General features: G+C 38.5%; 1 protein-coding gene across 5 annotated transcripts in view; it reads right to left on the bottom strand.

Annotated features, from left to right (window-relative positions):
• The window catches only part of PCMTD1 (protein-L-isoaspartate (D-aspartate) O-methyltransferase domain containing 1), a 74658-nt gene that overhangs the window by 41177 nt on the left and 13248 nt on the right, over window positions 1-20233 (bottom strand). The window contains exon 1 of one of the 5 annotated variants that reach the window (XR_015549260.1): window positions 66-19784. The exons of the other annotated variants lie outside the window; for them this stretch is intronic. The gene's annotated coding sequence lies outside the window, so the exon portion shown is untranslated. Of the gene's footprint in view, window positions 1-65; window positions 19785-20233 lie in introns of those variants that run through there. 5 annotated transcript variants of the gene reach the window in all.

The following is a 20233-nucleotide window of genomic DNA, read 5'->3' as shown; positions in this document are numbered from 1 at the left end:
ACTCAGTCACAGATACTAACAAGAGAGGGATAATTACATTTCCATTTTAGAAAGTGCAGTGTAACCTGTGTTTCAGATGTACTGCAAGCGACCTGAGACCAGGTATTCAGAAGGCTGGAGAAAACATTGCCTTGTCAACAAGAAGCCGTGCAAAATTGTGAAACCAGATTTCCTGGACTCCTTTCTCTCCGGTCTGACAGGAAACACAAAAGATCTGAACGGAAAGCAGTAAGGGTATTCAGGAAAGAGGCGGTCTGGAAGTTGGTTTCCTGGAATAGGAGGTACAAGGTACAATCGGCTACAATGCATGTTTAACACAAATTAGCTCACACATTTAGTAAATAGGGTGATGATGTGGAGATAATAAGGAAGTTGAGTGGTTCACAATACATGTTCATGTTTTGCAGTGATAGGAAGGTACAAGCTTCCACATATTAAAGAGATCCCTTAGCACCTTATGAAAATCTTTAAGCGAAAAGCTGAAAATACAGAGTAGCTTCCCATAAGGCAATAAGACGCCGATAACAGTATCTTCAAGCGATCTAGGGACACTGTGAATGCAGATGAAAAATTGCTAAGACCTTTTCCCTGAATTAAAACAACAGACTAGTGAAGGCTATATCCAGAACCAGATTTTTAAAGTTTTTATAAAAATGACATCCATATGCAAATAAAAAGATATCCATTAGCAAATTGTCTTCCAGGGCTTAAATCTCAAAGGAGGAAGATGAACCCTAGGGTTTAAGGTTGTGAAAGATTGACTAACTGTGATGCTAGGTGCAAATCTCAGTAGATATTTAGCTATGCTAGAAATTTTATTAGGATTGCTATTGTTTTCGCTGGTAAACTTGCTACACAGTTGCATAAGTTTTGAGTGATATGCCCCAAGGCTATTTTTCCCACAAGCCCTGCTATATTGCAAAACATTAGGTGTTTTCACATGTTATAGTAGAAAAACTCAGTACTTGACCTCTCAGACCATTGAAAGGATCTTAGGAGACCTCAGGGACCCCAGACCACATCTGGAGAACAGCTGGCATAAACAATTACAAAATCGGATGAGTAGAGCCATGGTACAGTTATACAAAGGTGTTATGGGACACCTAGCCCAGACATGCTAGGGGTGGGGGTGGGGGTGGAAGGACGGGAAGATTTTCCTAGAGAAGATGAAGCCTTGGTAATGAAACTGGCAAACAGTTAGCCATTAACGATTAAGCAGCTAGTAACTACGGGGGATAGGAAGTGGCCACCTCAAAATATGTCTCTGCTTGAAAGACACTCTGACGCCCAGAATTTGGGATGAGAGGCCTGCCCCCAAAACAGGCCATCACCATAAACATCTCCGGGTATCTGGGAGGGTCCCTGCTAAGCCCATTCTTAGTTCTGGTTACCCTTTGTAAGAGACATTTACACTTGTAAAGGAAATCTCCATTTGTGGTATCTTCTTCCCTGTATCAGGAAGAAGAGGGGGATGGCCTTACCTAGAAACTTCCGCCTCAGACAGAAGGTGAGGACTTAAATCTGCATGGTAAACTTGCCCATTGTTAACTGTGCTGTTTAGGCAATGTGGTATCTGACTCCCACTAGTTTCCTATGGGTGACATCTCCCTGGAGCCTGGGTCACCATGGTAATGGGTGTGCAAGCTATTTTTTTCAGGAATTGGAACCCCTTGTCCACTTCAGGTCGGACTGAGACCACCAACCCATCAACTGGGCCCACGCAGAGATGTGTCGGATAAGCAACCTTTTGACATCAAGAGGTTAAAACCCCACCCTCAGAGCATGCCAGCGCCATCATTCTGTGAACATGCGTCCTACAAAGAAGCACGGAGCCCGACTACGCTTGCGCAGATCATCAATTACCTCATCTCTCCTCACTTCCAAGCATTTCAGACCACTCTGTCCCCTACCCTATAAATACCCGAGTCCCTATTTTCAGGGAAGCAGATTTGAAATTCATTCTCCCATTTCCTCATTTGGCTGCCTTGTGATTAATAAACCCTCTCTCCCTTCTCGTCGTCTGGGTGTTTGGCTTTCTGGGTGGCAGGCAAAAACAGACCTGGTGCGCTAACAGTAAACACAGAAGGCAGAAGGAAGGACAAGTGTTCAGGGACGTAGAAAAGACAAGGACACAATACGCCCACTCAAGGCACTACAAATAGTACCAGAGAGCTGAAGCACAGGGACAGAAAGTAGTACTTTCAGAGGCCAGAAAAACAAGAGGAGCCAGGTAAGCTCTCAGGCGACACATACACTGAACTTGGACTTCCTCCTGCAGACAACGGGGGCCAGGGAAGGCTTTTAGAGAAATGAGAGGCATACTGTATGACTAATTTAAAAATACGAAGTTAAGAAAAAAACAAAACTGCAAAAGAAAGGGAATATATTGGGGCCTGCCCCGTGGCTTAGCGGTTAAGTGCGCGCGCTCTGCTACAGGCGACCCGAGTTCAGATCCCGGGTGTGCACCTACGCACCGCTTGTCCGGCCTTGCTGAGGCCGCGTCCCACATACAGCAACTAGAAGGATGTGCAGCTATGACATACAGCTATCTACTGGGGCTTTGGGGAGAAAAGGAGGAAAAAAAAAAAAAAAAGGGAGGAGGATTGGCAATAGATGCTAGCTCAGGGCCGGTCTTCTTCAGCAAAGAGAGGAGGATTGGCATGGATGTTAGCTCGGGGCTGATCTTCCTCACAAAAAAAAAAGGGAATATAATTACAATACATTATTTGGTCTGCAGGGGACAATGTTTACATAGTCGTAACAGTGAACACATAATTGCTGATTTAATTTGAACAATCCTTTAACAACAATGGGAGGAGGAGAGGAAAGACGTGAAAGGGGCACGGAAGTTAACGTGTCATCTATGATAACAGAAAGCAAAAGCTGTCTAAACTTAACAAATGAAAAAAGAGCAGTGGAAGCATCTTAGTTAGCAATGTGGAGTTCACTTCCCCACAAAATAGCTAAACGCATTGAACTTCCTCTGGAGTGTGAGCTTTGGGGTGGAAATGAGGGAAGCCAAGAATTGCTATGCTTTGTCTTCAAAGCTTGTGGTATCACTTGACTTTCTAAACTGTGTATATCCGTTATTTGAACAAAACTGACAAGGTAAAAAATAAAAGAGATACATATATATATGTATATACATATACAAATATATATATATTTAGACCAGATGAACTACAATGAAGACACATGGTGAAGTTTCCTAAGGAATAAAAATACGTTTAATCAAATAGTCTAGAGCACAAAACTCAAGGAACAAAAAAAGAGATCCTAATATAAATAATTTACGCTACAGAGCTTCAAAGATATGTCATTTTACCATATACATTGTTCTGAGAAATAGGGCGGAAAGTGAATTATTGTAAGTTAAATTAAATTACATTTTTATAATATTCACCAACTTGATTATAAAAGTAGTATATACATTTGTAGAAAATTTGAAAACCAAGTAAAAATTATTCATAATCCCAACATTCAAAGAGCCACTGTTGTTCTTTACTTTTAAGCATCTATAGGCTTGGTTTTTTTGACACAATATTGGTATTGTACTGTATATATTATTTCAGACTTTCATTTATTATGTCTTAAGCATTTCTTCATGCCATCAAAAATGCTTCCAAAATCCAGAGGTGTGATATCCCACCACATGGATGCACCAGGAGGTGACCAGTCCCCTAACTGCTGGACAATGGGATTTTGAACTGATTATAATCAACGTACATATGAAAAGTTTGCAAGTTAAAATCTGTAGTGAATATTCTGATAATTCAACAAGTCCCCTAGCTTGAAATACATTTCATTTTTTTGTGTGTGAGGAAGATTAGCCCTGGGCTAAAATGCGCGCCAATCCTCCTCTTTTTGCTGAGGAAGACTGGCCCTGGGTAACATCCATGCCCATCTTCCTCCACTTTATGTGGGACACCACCACAGCATGGCCTGACAAGCAGTACATCGGTGCGCGCCAGGGATCCGAACCCCAGCCGACAGCAGTGGAGTGTGACCACTTAACCGCTATGCCACGGGGCCGGCCCACACTTCATTTTTTATGAGAGTAAAGCAAACAGTATTAAAAAAGCCATCACAGCATTAGGTCATGGAATGTGAGTGCCATTTGTTAATTCTGAAATAATTCCATCTCAGTCATGGAAAAGTGCCAAATACGAGTCAGGAGACCAAGGTCTACTCTTGGCCCCACTGATGCTGTATGGTTCTGGGCAACTCTCCAGAACATTATTTCCTCACCTGTGACATGAAGAGGCTAAATTCTATGATTCCTAAGGTTCCCTAGAGCTCAAATTTCCCTGCTATTTCAGCATCAGTCAATCCTGCATTTGAATATAGCTGAGTTTTAGTTATCTAGAAATGGCTGTCCATGCCTCAGCATTTCTGTTACTTCGATCACAATTTTTTTTGCCCAACTCTTGCCATTTTCTCTAACATAGAAAAGAAAAAAAATTTTAGGAGTGTTCAAGTTCTGCCTTAAACCACAAAAGCAAAATAAGGAATCTGAGAAAAAGAAGAAAAGGTAAAAAAGCACAAGAGAAAAGTGTCAGAATAGAATAAAGAACTGAATAGCTTAAGCTATTATGTCTTAAGGGGTTTGAGAAGAAAGTCGTCATATTTACTCAAACACAATTTTTTTTTTTAAAGATTTTATTTATTTATTCCCCCTCACCAAAGCCCCAGTAGATAGTTGTATGTTATAGCTGCACATCCTTCTAGCTGCTGTATGTGGGACGTGGCCTCAGCAGGGCTGGAGAAGCGGTGCGTCGGTGCGCGCCCGGGATCCGAACCCGGGCCGCCTGCAGCAGAGCGCGCGCACTTAACCGCTAAGCCACGGGGCCGGCCCTCAAACACAATTTCACTCCTTGGCATTTTCTCTTTAGTAGGTGTTTGGGGTGGGGATTGAGGGGACCAAAGGGCACATTCACATAAGCTCACCTGAAATGATTTGTGAAGTGTTCCAAAAGTACCTTGCTTTTCTTTCAAAATTAGATGTGTGGCCTTAATGTATTTGGTTCAGTCAAAGAACTAATGAAGGCCCAGTTCAATACTACGGTATCTTGCAGGCAGCTTAGGGATGTTTTATGAAAGGTTAAAGACAAGTCAAAGGATGCGGGAAGCAGACAGATGGCAGACAGATGTAACGGAGTGGGAGGAGAACAGAATGAATACTGACTCACTTTCCTCCCCTCCTAGCAACCAGTGACAAGCAGCCAATTGCTCCTTGCTGCTCCTTTCTCTGCAAAGGTGAGGACAAAACTCACCCAGCTTTGGGAGGAAGGAGACTAATGATCCAAAGGAGAACACACTATTTGAGGTCATGAACAAAGATCTTTCTTCCTCAAGCCCTCAAGGATCTTGTCATGGGAGTCATGGACCAAGGTTGCTTTGAATGTGGAGCAACGAAGGAAAATAATTTTTCCCAATGATGACAAATAGACATGATGAAATAAAAATACAGAATTACGAAAGGAAGAAAAGGAAAGAATAGGCTAACCTAAGGTTCACTACTCACATGCCAAAAGCTGCCGAGAACATCTAATTAACTCGACAACCAATGATAAATACAAACCTGCATTTTTTTTTTAGCAGTGACAACATATACATGCAATTTCCTATGTGCCGACTACCTACCAGGCACTGGGCTCTATTTCTTCACCATACTCCTACGAAGAGGCACTAACCTCATCTTATTGAAAAGGAGACGCAAGTTCAGAGAGATCAGGAGACAAACTCACAGCTCGTGAGTAGCCGAGCCACAATTCAAATCCAGTCTGTCAAGCCATGAAACCCTCTTGAAATAGAACAACTTGCAGAGGCTCCTGACCCATAATTCAAAAGTAAACTTTTTATTCTCTTAGCTGAAAAGACATTCAATTCAGATCTCTCTTCCTCTCTCTCAACCTCTCATTTCCTCCTTTTCCTCCCTCTTAGTGTTCTGGGCTCCAAAGGAAGAACAGAACAGGGAGTGTTACTTACTGACTGTGCAGCCTCGGGCAAATTATTTAACCTGTGATCTTCAGTTTCCTTATCTATAAAATGGGAAAAATAACCACGTCACAAATTTGTTACGCTGGGGGCCGTGAACTGGGCTGAGAGGCCGGGGTCAGGACCAGCAGCCCTTCCGCGCTCCATCGCCCGGGCTCAGGCCGCAGGCAGGAACTGAACCTCTCTTTGGTAGCCCTCTAGCTAACTTCGGTCCGTGCTAATTTTTTTTCTCTAATGGAGCACTTGTTATATAAGTTAGCAAAAATTAGCTGTCTTGAATACTTTTCTTTGGTTCAACACATCTTTTCTGTCCAGATTGTAAACTCAATAATAATAAAATAATAATATAGATAAAATAAAATAATAAAGATAAAATAATGTCATATTTAAAATATTCAACACAGTTGTAAAGGTCTTAACAAGCATTTAATAAACATTGACTAAACATAAAACACCATGACAGTAAATTCTAACTTTCTACTTTAGGAAATAGTTTCAGATTTGAACATAACTAACTTAATGGCTACAGCAAAGTGAAGATATATTTTTTTCCTCTATATTCCCTTGAACTCTGGAATCTTCATCTGATCAGACAACTGATAAGCCACTATCTAAAAATAATTCAAGATTCTCTCTTCCCCTAACCCTTCAATTCACTACTACAAATAGTTGAAAGTAATAAAAGAAAGTTCTGTTGGAAGCTTCCACGTTATATATTTTGATATTTGGCAAGTTTTAAGACGCCTATATTCACAGAGGTAGACTTTTCAGTTATATTCTCAATTCCACTATTCCAGTGTTGCTTCCTATGCCTTCTTTTTCCTCTCCACCTTCCCCTTCATCCTTTTAATTGTCCTACTCTCCTTGCCTGGGAAAGTGAAGAACAGCATGAACTTAAAGAAGATGGAGAAACAGTAGGTGGTAGTTCTATGCAAGTTCAAGGTATAGGACATGAGGTGATAAAGGAATATAAAACTTTTTAAAACGACAAGCTATGAGGCAACTCAATCTGAAATTTTATTATTTTGAACATTACAGATTTCACATACCTCCAAGAAGTCTCTCCTCATTTTACTCAAAGATCTGAACACATGACCTCTTCAAACCTTTCTCACCACACAATGCAAGCATCTGTGTTCCTAAACACAGCCCTGATCATATACTACAAACACCCTCAATCTGCAAAGTTCCATATATCTTTGACCTATCAAAATCAACCCTCAGGGAATACCTGTCTCAGATTTGAGGATTACTGCTTAACGTCTTTCAGTTCAAGAAATGTAAGAAGTGCTATATTAACCATCCTTAATGTTTTTTAAAAAACAAAAATCCTTAAAAGAGCCGCAGCTGAGAAAAACCTTTACAACAGACAAGCTGTTCACCTCCTCCACCTCAGGCAAGCCTGAACCAGAATATCAACATGGAGCTGAGCTTTCTGGGTCCCAAATGTCAAGTGACCATACTCGCAGGACGTAATGAGACTGACGGCGAAGCATGAGAGAAAAGTGTATGCATTTTCAGCTCCTCTTGCGTCAGGCTTTCAAAGTGTGGCTTATTTTATTTGAAAAGTTATGAATTCACACAAAACAATATTCAAATAAAAACAATATTCCAAAGCAAAATTACATGATTTAGGAGCTACTCATCAGTTCAGATGATCTGTATCTGTTATATCTGGTCCCTTCCACTGGTATGTCATAAAATAAACCAAAACATGAGCTCACACCAAAAATATTCTTTCTGTACATTACCATACTGTGGAACACAAAGACAGGCCTTGTCACACTATATGATTTTGAGCAAGTCATTACCTTTTCTGGCTTTGTTTTTTTTTTTTTAACCTGGAAAATAAGGTCACTAAATCATCTCGATGGTACCTTTAAAAACTTTCAAAAAGTCTAAGCTTATTTACTATACAAAAATAAAGATTATAAACAGGTTAACTACAAAGATTTGGCCTTATAAAATGGCATCTTTCTGAAGTCCAAGATGATCATTTTATCTATGGACAGACACTAGTAAAAGCTGCATAAAACGAAATACCTAGTTATATATCATTCTTAATTTTTCCAAGTGCTTCAATACCAACTCATATAATTTCATAATTACTCTAGGGTATTTACACAGGACAGGTGGTACTACCTGTACCATACAAACGAAGAAAACTGAGAAAGAGTAAATTGTTTGTTTTACATTTCCCATATAATAGAGATATTCCAGTCTTATTCACAGATCTTACATTAGGCACTACTACTAATATTCACATTATCAGAAATAAGAACACACAACAACTAGGAATATAGATCTGAGAGCCCTGAGAAATTCACACACACACAAAACCACACTGATGACTTCATTTCATTTATTGGGACAAATAATTCTACTCTTATTTTTCCTCATGACCCAGAGAAAAGTTTAAGTTCCTAAAAATGAACTGTCATCATAGGATCATCGTAACAACGCTAAAAGCTCTAAAGTAAGTGCTAGGAGGCTAACCTTAAATTTAAACAATTAATTTGTCATCAGTGGTTCCTCGAGTCAATAAAACTTATCTGGAGAAAACTGTCCAAACTGAGCAACCAAAATGCTTGTGAAAGCTTTTTAAACTATAGCTCAGTAGCTCCCTCCAAGCTGCATTTAACAACTTCTTCACCATTGGTCCAGCAAGTTGAGTAGGACACAGGCACATTGAGAAGAGAATGTCAAAGGATGGCTTCAGTTCACATAACACAGCGTTTGTTCAAGGAAATTAGTCTCTTAAATGGTTAGTGTATTTTCAGAAAAATGTTTAAAAATTACTTTCAATTTGGCTAAAATGAATTCATACAACTGAATATTTTTAATAATGTAAGGAATTATTTCATATTAATTAGACTGGTCTTCTAATTATAAACAATAGCCAAACTGTGTGAGTAAAATTATCTTTATTAGCAGTATATTTTAAAACACTAAATGTTCTTTCAACAAAAAGTTACTCAAAGTAATTAGTATTACATTTGGATATTTTAATTTTTAAGTCTTTCGCACAAGAAGACTTCATTTGATGATTTCCTCATTCAGTAACAAAGAAAGCTCAGTTTAAAGAGTTTTCTTATGAGGTAAGGTTTGCAGGAAGAGCTCACTCCATTTCACAGACAAAGAAGTGAGCCCCGGGAGCCGCCCTGTCTAAGATCACAGAAGACAGAAAGAAATCTAACTTCTGCAAATCATTCTACAATAATCTTAGGAGAAAATCTATTCAAACATTAGAACATACGAATATAAGGCCAAAAAGACCTTTTTACTCCTTTGTTTAGATTTCTTGAAACTAAGTGAGCATAATGCTCCCTTTAAAAAGAATTAAAGATTTTCCTATTTCACTAATATTTTAGTTACTAATAGTAAATAAATAATATTACTGAAACTTGACTTATGACAGCTTGTTGATGACTGTAAGGAAAAACATACCGAAAATTGAACTATTACAGGAAAAAAAATAACAAAAGTCAGAGCTAAAATCATTGTTTTCCTACTTGACTATTTTATTTTTATTCTTGTTAAGCTATTCACTTTCTTCACAGGAAAGTTCATGACTTATTATCAACGTCCAGAAAAAATTATATAATATTGTATTAAATATATCTAGGCTGAATCCACACAGATTACGGTAGTGAGTCACAACATTCAGCAATGTAAAATTTTGGTCAGAATTCAACAGGATTTACATCAATAGGAACATAACTTAATTTTACTTTACTCACTTGCTAACCTTAGAAGGATCATTTGTAGAACGAATATTAGTATATCAAATTATAACTTCATATCAAGCTGTATATTCATTATGAGTCATATTCTATCAGAAAGTGCTCTTTTCAACATAAATATAAATTACACTTTAAATAAAGGATCATGTAATACAATATGGGTTCTAGGTCGGAACCCTAATTCTACAACTTTCTAGCCATGTGACCTCAGGAAACGTAACTCACCTCTCTAGGCCTCAGCTGCTACATGGTAAAAATCGTATTAGCAACAATTACCTCACAGGATTAGTGTGAGAAGTATCTGAGATAATATATACCAAGCACTCAATAGGTGTTACCTGTTTCTATTTTTTAATACAGACCTACTTAATCCCCTCACAAAAAAACATGTTCCTATTTCAAGAAACATGTATTGAATGTATAAAAATCTATATCTAGTAATAATATATGATATATATAAAATACTTTGGATTTTAGGTGCCAATTTTCAATGCGACCTCAACAGCTCTATGGAGTTTCTGAGGGAAAACAAAGCACGGAAAGATTTGGAAAAGACCTGGGGATATGCCCTGTGATGTTGGATGGAATTGGAGGAATCAGTATGAACTCATGATTTGAGTAAAAAAGAAAAAATATACATTTATACACACACACACACAGAAATGCATATACACATATGCACATACATATATAAAATAGAAAGCTATAGAAAACACAAATTACATACATACTTTTCCTTGTTAATGAAGGCCTAAAAAATTGATAATTTAAAACAAAACTCCTGTTAGCAAAGGCGTAGGAAAATATGTTTTGCATTTTTATTTATTACATTTTCTTATCTATTAATAATAATATCTCAACTCCCCATACTGAGGACACTAGAGTATCAACTCTTCCATCTTTAGTGGGAATTCTGGCATCTCAACTGCAGTACTCTCTGCTCCCCAACTCCTACCATCATCCTGGGCATCTTCAACAACTATTCAAGCTCCAAAGGTAAGAACCACCTCAACTCCTTACACTCTGAGGACCTACTCACCCACTGTCCAAACTCTGAATCCTTATTTTATTCTACAATTACATCTTACATTTCGTTTGCTCATTCTTTTTCTAGCACTACATTTAATCTTCAGTGTCACTAGTCCTCTAGCAACCTTTTTCTGTAAAAGGCCAGATAGTAAATATTTTAGGATTTGCAAGTCATAGCTTCTGTCACAACTACTCAACTCTGTGCTTGTAGAGCAAAAGCAGCCAAAACAACATGTAAATGAAAGAGTATGGTTTGTTCCAAAAATTTTTCATTTATGGACACTGAAATTTGAATTACATATAATTTTTACATCATAATATATTACTCTTTTAATTTTTTTTCAACCATTTGAAAATGTAAACATCATTCTTAGTTTGTAGACTATACAAAATAAGGCAGCAGGCCAGGTTCGGCCCATTGGCCATAATCTGCTGACACCTATCAATATTACTTTCTTCCCACACCAAAGAGGTCCCATGAACATGGCTTCACTTAAGCTTTAACTTTCTGCCTCACTCCTGCTGCAAACTCCTGACTCAGGACCAATCCAATAATCTCTCTTCTCTGTGGAGTTTTTATACTATGGAGTGTTACTAAGAAAGAAATCCACTACTTGGATTACTATCACTAAAAATTTACGTTCCCCAATCTCAGCTGGATTTTCAATAGCACCCAGCAATACCTATGTCTTTATTCACCTCCGGCTCCCATTCCTCACAGCAACTCATTAGCACTGCCACCACCCTCTCAAGGTGGATCTTCCACATTCAACAGTCGTACTTCCTCTTCCACAGAAAAACAGGTCATGACACAAAAGCCTCAACTTCCCAGACTGTCACCCCAACCCCAACCCATTTGACAACAGTATTACAAATATGGTTGCAGTTGTATATGCATCCACAGGCAGACAGAGTGTAATGAGTTCAACCTTTGTTTGGAACTCAACAACCTGATTTTGTCTATCTCATTATTAAAATTTAATATTTAAGTACCTTACTAAATAACTACTACACTTATTAGATACCTAGCACCCAACCCAGTGTTTTACAATTATCTCTCAACCATTCTAGGAGAAGTAACCCCCTCCTCCTAGAAATTTTCTCTAGGCCCACCTCCAGAACCCTTAGGTGCCTATGTTAGTCAGCTCAGGCTGCCATTACAAAATACCATAGACTGGGCTGGGTGGCTTAAACAACAGAAACTAACTTTCTCACAGTACTGGAGGCTAGAAATCCAAGATCAAGTGCCAGCATGGTCAGTTTCTAGTGAGGACTCTCCTCCTGCCTTCTCACGGTGTTCTCACATGGCCTTTCCTTGGTGTGTGCATGCAGAGCAAGAGAACAAACTCACTGGTGGCTCTTCTTATAAAGACACTAATCCTATAGAATCAGAGCCCCAATCTTTTGTCCTCACTTTACCTTAATTACTTCCTTAGAGGCCCCATCTCCAAATACAGCTACATTGGGGATTAGGGCTTCAACATATAAATTTTGCAGGGACATATTCCAGTCAACAATGCCTTTCTTCAGTGCTTTCAAGAAACCTTGAATATATCCCCATATCACCTCTCCACAAGGGTATTATCCTGTTTCCCACCCACTTGACTGTGGCCTCTTCAAGGGAAGGCTCTACATGCTATTCACCTGTTTACTTCTAGCACTTAGCAAAGGGCCTAATATCCAGGAAGCAATCAGTAAATGATGAAAAAGAGACTAAACAAATGAATAAAATACCTTTGTCATGACATTCATTTAATAAAAATGAAAGGGTGAGACTAATACTTGAGTTACACAGACCCCAAAGGCTGACTGTTTTGCCTCTAAGATTGGTGTGCCTTATACAATAAAGAAGAGATAATTCAAGACCCCCACTAATGAATAATTTAGTTTAGTTTTCCAGTTATTTAAAATATGGCAAGAACGGTAGACATATCTATGCACTAGACAAGTTATATACTCCAACGCTTATTAATATAGCCTGCTTTGGGGTATTTCACTGGAGAAGAGACAAACATCTTAAGGAGCTTACAATTTAGTTGGTGATACAGTACCAAAAAAAAGGCACAGAAAATGCTTCAGGAGTTCAAAATAAAAGCAAATCAACAAGGAATGTAATAGCCAGAGACTGATAAACCTGTGATACCAAAAGTTATTATCACAAAGTATTTAAACCTACAAGTAATTTTCAACAGTTCGAATTAAGGATACTATAGGTATAGGTAAGTCAGGAGGCAGAGAAGACAACAGTAGAGATGCCCGAGTCCCCAATAAAGGTGGAAGAGTTGACACTTCAGTGTCTTCAGGATGGGAAACAGGGAGACTATTAATTAATAGGAAAATAAAGATAGACAGAAAGACAGAGAGAGAGAGACACACAAACACACAGGGGAAGGAAAGAAATTCAACATACTTTCTTCTGAATTATTAATGTAACATTAAACCACAGAAGAACAAACAATTTAAACAGTTCTGCAAATACTAGAAGTATATGGAGGTACACAAAGGCTGGTAAAATGCTCAAGAGATTTAAAAAATGGGTTCAGAAAAGTCAACCTGAAAGCAACCTAGTCATGCATACTACATTTTCTAATTCTTCATAGTTGAAGTACTATGGCAGTAGCAATAAAATGAGGCCAAGTCAAAAACAAACTACACTGCTGACATTTGAAATCTCATTCTAGAACTTTAAAAGTCTGTATCCATGACAGCAAAGGCATAGTCCATATATTTTCCTGTGCCTATAACCCAAATAAATAACAACACTTTAATATTTGTGAGAAGCAAGAAAAATCATCAATAAAACTGTAAAGAAGAAAACCCTACAATTCCTAGTTCACTCGGTCATGCAAAGGGAAAACTACTTGTTCAATCATACTGACAGAATTCATGGCTCTAGCATCTTGGTTGAGTTTCTTTCCAATACATCATGAAATAAAAGCTCAAAAGGTGATAACTTTTCTAAGATAAAATGCCTTTGCTGTTTTTAAAACAACAACAAAACCCTTATATCGTTAAAATAAACTAGGGAAGAGTAAAGTACCTCCTCAAGTTGTAGATAGAGTCACTAAGCTGAGTAAGTATAGTAAAAAGAAAGGAGAATGCTCAAACATTTGGTCCAAGGACTATGACTCCATCTTGACATTTAAATGTGCAAATACAGGAGACTAGCAGGAAATAGCCAAGATCAGCTGATTGAGCACAAAATACACAAGTAGGAACTTGCCTCTAAGTCAAAAGGAGTCTACCATCATTTTCGCTAGAAGTTTCTATAAGGCAAAGGGAGCAAGAGCAATGGAGCTGTGTTGTAAGAAAGGCACAGAGCAGCAGTACATTGCCCTGATTCCACCAGAGATTAAGTACAAATCAAAAATATTCTACTTCCAGAGAGTAAAAAATGGTGGTCACCAGGGGATGCAGGCAGCGGGAAAAGACTGATGTTGTTAAAGGGTACAAACTTGCAACAAGCAGTCAATAAGCCATAGATCTAACGCACAGTATAATGAATACAGACAACCACATTGCACTGTAATTATGTAATGTGATAAATATCACTACAAAGGCAATTATATTGTATCAAAGTAATATGATCTATACCTTAAATTTATATGTCAAATTTATTCAATTAAGAAAATAGAAAAAAAAAAACTCCTGTATCAATTTCAACTGATGGGTAATATTCCACCAGAGCTTGTGTAGATGGCGCCAGAGCGACACTGCAGGAGGAAAGGGCTTTCGCTTCCTGGTCAGCTGCTGTATTTGGCAGACTTCTACAGTGGCTAAAGGTTCTCCAACACCAGCCTCCTGCAGTGCCCAATAGCCAGTAGCTTCCCCCAGCTCCCTCCCTTGGGCAGTTTGTAGAAGACAGCCCCCGGTGAAACACCTCTCTGTTAACACTTTTCCCTGGTACCCTAGAGAACAGATTTCCTGCCACTTCCATCAAGAAGGCACCACAGCAACTTCCCCGACGTCCAATGAGCCACACACCCTCTCAACAAAGTCTGGATCTCAGCCCTGGGTGGGCCTCTTCCTTGGGTGCTCAATCACAGCCCTAGGGGTAGTGGCTGCTCCTTTTATCTATTTCTATACTGCAGAGCTCTCTTTACTTATTAGCTAATCCCATTATATTTAATAATTCTTTACATTAAACTTTCCCCATTCAAGTACTCTGTGGTTTCTCTTTCCTATTTGGACTAGACTGACACAATCCTGAAACCCAGAAAAACTACACTCAGGTCAATCTGGAAATGAAGGACAAGCAATTAGGCAATAAAATGAACTAAGAATACAACAGAGATCCAGAGACTCTGCCAGCCAAAATACCCACAATCCCTTGGATTTGACTTAAACTGCCATATCCTGCAGACATGCCCCCGCCTTTGTCTCCCCACCCCTAAGCCCCAATACATAGTCGTATATTCTAATTCTAAGTCTTAGCTCTCCTATGTGAGCTGCCGCCACAGCACGGCTACTGAGACAATTGGTGTGGTTCCACCCCCAGAAACCGAACCCGGGCTGCCAAAGCGGAGCGTGGCGAACTTGAATCACTAGGCCATCATGGCTGGCTCAACATTCCCCATTTTTTTTAACTTCTAAGTATCTGGGTGTGTTTTATCTTATTTTCTTGGCAAAATGTTAAATACTTGTCACCAGCTTTTCTGTGCTATGAGAGCTGTCCATCCTGATCACAAAGGAAAAGTTAGACAGCCAACAGTGACTAAGAGTATTGAGGGCAGCAGCTGCCAATTCTGCCATCTTAAGTTCCTGCTCAGGAAATCCATCCGAGTCCAACTTGCAGACAGGAGGATGACTTAGTGGCCTCATCTACTGGGAGTCAGCTTAAACATGAGCTTGTTAACTGAAGCCCATGATCTTTCTGGTGCCCTTGTTTCCCCTCTGTAGACTGTAATGATTATTAGCACACCTGGAAAAGGACAAAATAAAACCACTGAAATATGCATTACATTTCATGTAGGCATAGTAGGCAGGCTAAAAATAGAAATCCACAAAGGAATAAAGGAGCAGGGAAATAGCAAAGTCAAATTCTTTAAACAAATGCCAGGGATAAGCAATAGCGAAAGGTTACTTCTTGTTAGTGCCATTTCAAATTGAAAGAAGAAAAGACCATCAAAAATATTTATTGGAAAAAACAGCCCCTGAGTTGTAGGAACAGAGGGAAAACTAAATACATAAACAGGCACTAAAGAATTCAATAAATTTCTTATATCATTCATTGAGCAGAAAACAATTCTGGAAGAAAGCAATAGTAAATGTCAGTAAATAAGCCACACACTTTGCTACTGTACTAACAATGCGATGTACTGAACACCAAACAGTGGTAATTTCCAGAAAGAGAGCCTTATGTTTCTATAAACATTTGTTTTGTTTTAATGAATGTTGGATGGGAAGGTATGTGTTTTAGAGGAACAAAAATACTTTCAAAGATGGTAATTTTTAGTAATTTGTCTTATCCAACTACCTTACTGTAATTTCTCCAAACATTTTTTACAGCTGGTGAGCCTAGGGTGGCAATTCATTTTTGTGTATTTACAGTGAATGCACAGGGATAGTCTTTCTTTCCTAGTGAGAACAAAGGGTATATACAACTTCTTCAAGTACAAGACTTTTTTCCCCCAAACTGGAAACACTGTAGCAAATTCACAAGGACCCCAGCTTCTGTCTGCCAGAAAAACAATTTAAGTAGCTAGCTGTCAATTTGGTCCCTGCCTTCCTCCAACATACTGTCTCAAAGATTTTAGGGCAGGCATGTATTTCTCCATTCTCCTGCTCTCCTGATTCAAAATTATCCTCTTCAGCACAAATTTTCCAGTGTATTTAATAAGTTTCCAGATTAATTTCACAGGAGAGGAGGTTCCCATCATAAACTCAAATTTAATATGTCCAAAACCAAAACCTTCTACATAGCCCCCCACCTTTCAAACTAGCTACTCTCTTCAATTACTCCCATTCCTCTTAGTGAAAATCCCATTCTGTCACTATCCTTGTCAACTTTAAGCAGGATTACTCTAACTAACTTTATACCTGTGGTTCTCCCAACTTCAACAGCATCCTGCATACCATTTTGATTCACCTGCCCAATACACTACTTTTATCATTAAAGAAAGGAAAAAGCTCCAGAAATTCAGAAGTGCCTCCAGGATGCTGCAAAAATGAGAGGAAATCCCACCTGGCAGGACTCAAGGCCACCCCCATTTAAACTAGTAGCACTAGTTTTATCACTTTTGTAAATATCATCTTAACATTTTGTTGGGGGCAGGGGTTGCTTAGCAGTCATTTCTCTAAGGAATCAAATGATCACAATATACTTACCTGTATTAGTTGTCTATCCTTGCCATAACAAATTATCAGAAATATAATGGCTTAAAACCACACAAGTTTACTGTATCACAGTTCTGAAAGTCAGGAGTCTGCCACAGGTATCCCTGGGCTAAGATCAAGGTGCAGACAAGTTTTCTTTTTGGAGGCTTTAGGGGGTTTGTTCTCTTGCATTTTTGAGCATCTAGTGTGCATCTGCTTTCTTTGGCTCATGCCTCTTTCTCCTCCATCTTCAAAGCCAGCAACGGCCGGCTGAGTCCTCCTCACTCCGCCTCCTTCTTCCCCTCTTAAGGAACCCTGTTTTTACACTAGGACCATCAGGCTAATCCAGGATAGTCTTCCTATCGTAAAGTCAGCTGATTAGCAACCTTAATTCCCCTCTGTCATATAAGGTAACATATTCACAGGTTCCAGGGATTAAAACATGAACATCTTTTTTGGGGGTGCAGGTTATGATTTGTCTACTACTCTACCCAAACTTTATTTGCCCTCTACTCTCCAGCAGAACATTACTCCATAGGAAATCAAACAAATCCAACTTAAATGTGTACATCTGCAACCCAAATCCATCCCCACCTCTCCTATTTCTCAGCCAAGATACAGGAAAGGAAATAAGAGATCGAAAGGATAATCAGTAGCAAGAGATATGCTCTTATTCCTTGAAAGAACTTGAAATTCATTTTCTCTTATATAGAATGCATGTTCACATTCTTAAGACAGCCCAAAGCCCTCTAACAATACTACCTATACGACAGACTAACTGTACAAGAACTTTCTGAAGACCTGGACTCTCAATTTGAAGTACCAAGTGGAAACACTGCACCAAACCAACCTTTGGTTTAGTTACTATTAAGCCATGTAATCATTTCATCTTACAAAAGAAAACATATGCCCAGTCGTAACCCTGTAACACAGTATCACAAAAGTTTTCAGCATTTTTAATATCTTACACCATTGAGAGAAACTGTGCCTAAATATAAATTTTAAGCTTAAAACTGCTTAGGGCTCAGTTTTGCTTAATTCCTGACCTTACTTTTAGAATAGTGGAAAGCTACTGCACAGATTCACTCCGAGTACTTGCAAAAATTCAGTTCAGCACGAGTGAGTCCCTGTACGTGCCAGTCCACACCTCTTCTTAGCTGTTGATACGCACCAGGATATTTGTAGCAGATTCAAAACTGTCCAGACTTTAATATAAGTGTGATTCCAAGTTGGCCTCAAGAGGGAGCACCCTTTTACAAATAGACTACCTCACAGGTAAATGCTTTCTGTCTTATCACTAAAAATGAATGGGTTTTACTTATTTGTGCCTTCTCTCTTTTTTTCTTGGTGAGTCTAGCTAAAGGTTTGTCAATTTTGTTGATCTTTTCAAAGAACCAGCTCTTGGTTTTATTAATTTTTTCTATTGTTTTTTTGGTCTCTATTTCATTTATTTCTGCTCTGATTTTTATTATTTCCCTTCTTCTACTGATTTTGGGCTTTGTTTGTTCTTCTTTTTCCAGTTCCTTTAGGTGCATTGTTAGATTGTTTATTTGAGATTTTTCTTGTTTGTTGAGATAGGCCTGTATTGCTATAAACTTCCCTCTTAGAACCGCTTTTGCTGTATCCCATAAATTCTGGCATGTCGTATTTTCATTTTCATTTGTCTCCAGGTATTTTTTGATTTCTTCTTTGATTTCTTCGTTAACCCAATCGTTGTTCAGTAGCATTTTGTTTAATCTCCATGTATTTGTGGCTTTTCTGATTTTCTTCCTATAGTTGATTTCTAGTTTCATACCGTTGTGGTCAGAAAAGATGCTTGGTATTATTTCAATCTTCTTAAATTTATGGAGACTTGTTTTGTGGCCTAATATGTGATCTATCCTGGAGAATGTTCCATGTGCATTTGAAAAGAACGTGTATTCTTCGGTTTTTGGATGGAATGCTCTGTATATATCTACTAGGTCCATCTGTTCTAGTGTGTCGTTTAAGGCCAATGTTTCCTTATTGATCTTCTGTTTGGATGATCTATCCGTTGGTGTAAGTGGAGTGTTAAAGTCCCCTACTATTATTGTGTTACTGTCTATTTCTGTTTTTATGTCTGTTAATAATTGCTTTATATATTTAGGTGCACCTACATTGGGTGCGTAGATATTTACAAGTGTTATATCCTCTTGTTGGATTGTTCCCTTGATCATTATGTAATGCCCTTCTTTGTCTCGTTTTACAGTTTTTGTTTTAAAGTCTATTTTGTCTGATATGAGTACTGCTACCCCAGCTTTCTTTTCATTGCCATTTGTGTGGAGTATCTTTTCCATCCCTTCACTTTCAGTTTGTGAGTGTCTTTAGGTCTGAAGTGTGTCTCTTGTATGCAGCATATATATGGGTCTTGTTTTTTTATCCAGTCAGCCACCCTATGCCTTTTAATTGGAGCATTTAGTCCATTGACGTTTAAAGTAGCTATTGATAAGTATGTACTTACTGCCATTTTTTAACTTTTTTTTTTTTCCCTCAGTGTTTTAGTAGTCCTTCTCTGTTCCTTACTTCTTCTATACAGAATTGATGGTCACTTTAGTTTGACCTCTGTCTGAAAGCTGTACTCTTTAACTACCCTCCTCCCTCCTTTTATGTTTTTGATATCAAGTGGGATTTATTCCAGGTATGCAGGGATGGTTTAACATTCGCAAATCAATCAACGTAATACACCACATTAATAAAATGAAGAATAAAAATCACATGATCATCTCAATAGATGCAGAGAAAGCATTTGACAAGATACAGCATCCATTTATGATAAAAACTCTGAATAAAATGGGTATAGAAGGAAAGTACCTCAACATAATAAAGACCATATATGAGAAACCCACAGCTAATATCATCCTCAATGGTGAAAAACTGAAAGCTATCCCTCTAAGAACAGGAACCAGACAAGGATGCCCACTGTCACCACTCCTATTTAACATAGTACTGGAAGTCCTAGCCAGAGCAATCAGGCAAGAGAAAGAAATAAAAGGGATCCAAATTGGAAAGGAAGAAGTGAAACTGTCACTATTTGCAGATGACATGATTTTATATATAGAAAACCCCAAAGAATCCACCAGAAAACTTTTAGAAGTAATAAACGAGTATGGTAAAGTTGCAGGATACAAAAT

This window comes from Ceratotherium simum, chromosome 31 (genome assembly GCF_057802395.1).
Source record: "Ceratotherium simum simum isolate JZ-2026a chromosome 31, ASM5780239v1, whole genome shotgun sequence".
Lineage (NCBI taxonomy): Eukaryota > Metazoa > Chordata > Mammalia > Perissodactyla > Rhinocerotidae > Ceratotherium > Ceratotherium simum.
This window is presented reverse-complemented; position numbering and strand designations above follow the sequence as displayed.